Genomic DNA, 1167 nt, shown 5'->3' on the forward strand with positions numbered 1-1167 from the left:
GCCCTTGGTGCTGGCAAGGCGTAGCAAAGCGGATCTCACGAATTCCACCACCACCGCTCGCCGCCGTCAGCAGGGCCAGCAAGGCTGCGACTTCCGCTTCTTCCTGTTCAGTGACGTGTCCTCCAAGCTGCCCCAATTCTCCACTCTCTTCTGACCTCCGCCTCACCAGCGAGGTGAGATGGAGTGGCGGATTCCCTTGAGTCTCTTGGCCAGAGCATGTATGCAGTCCAATCTTATGCATGTCAATGGAATTGTGACGGGTGTGGCTGGGAGAAAATGTAAGCAGGAAGTGAAGCAGCTGGATCTCTGCACGCAACAAGACGCTCACCACAACGCCAAGGAGAAGGCCACAAATGTAAGTAGTACTACTGCTTTAAAGTCCCAAAGATTTTGTCGTGAAGCAAAATTTTCGTCGTGACACAGACATCACGTGTTTGTCACACTTGAAACTAAGGTGCAAATGTTAGAGAAAAACTAGCAAATGCATGCATTGGGATCAATTGCTGCTTGGTTGCTTACCCAAACCTAAGAAACTTTACCCGGAAGCAATCACTGCATGCAAAATGTGTATGCGCATGTTGGACAGGTGCAGTCGTATCGTGGCAACAAACACAGTTCTACTGCATATACACACTCCACTAATAGGTCCATAATAAGGAGTGAGGTGAGATAGAGCGGATGGAGATGCTCGGTAACCTCTACGGTGGATTCCATTGAGTGCTGTGGACAAGGGTAAGGACGAGTGTGAGCGGTTGCTGAATTCTTCAGTTTCGAACGCCATTGAGTGTGTATATACGCGTCTTCTTTCCATTCTCTGTGTTATAAGTTTCCTGTAATCTCTTTTGAAAAAAGATAACTCACACTGCAATTGTAGTGGTTTATTGCCATTTAACTTACACATCCAACATAAATTCTTAGCCTGAACATGTTCAATCCAAATATGTCGAAACAGGGCATGTTGAGATTTCAAATATCTCATTTTTTTGTATTAAATATGTTGCACCAACTAGCTGACCTGATATCTCCTGTTATTTTAACCAGCTGTTCAATTGATCCCTCCGACGCTGCTCTTCCTCGTCCGCGCCGGATCTCGGTCCTGGGATTCTCTCCCTCCCAGCTGCTGTACCGCCCGTTCCCCTTCTTCACGATCGTGCTTCTGGACAGGGG

The 1167-nt window shown here is 47.4% G+C and overlaps 1 long non-coding RNA gene across 2 annotated transcripts in view; it reads left to right on the forward strand.

Moving 5' to 3' along the window:
• The first annotated feature begins 260 nt into the window (after positions 1–260).
• Positions 261–1167, forward strand: part of LOC119320269 — a 9746-nt gene continuing 8839 nt past the window's right edge. For both annotated transcript variants that reach the window (XR_005154880.1, XR_005154881.1), the window contains exon 1: positions 261–355. This is a non-coding gene — a long non-coding RNA (uncharacterized LOC119320269). The remainder of the gene's footprint in view (positions 356–1167) is intronic.

This window comes from Triticum dicoccoides, chromosome 6B, assembly GCF_002162155.2.
Source record: "Triticum dicoccoides isolate Atlit2015 ecotype Zavitan chromosome 6B, WEW_v2.0, whole genome shotgun sequence".
Lineage (NCBI taxonomy): Eukaryota > Viridiplantae > Streptophyta > Magnoliopsida > Poales > Poaceae > Triticum > Triticum dicoccoides.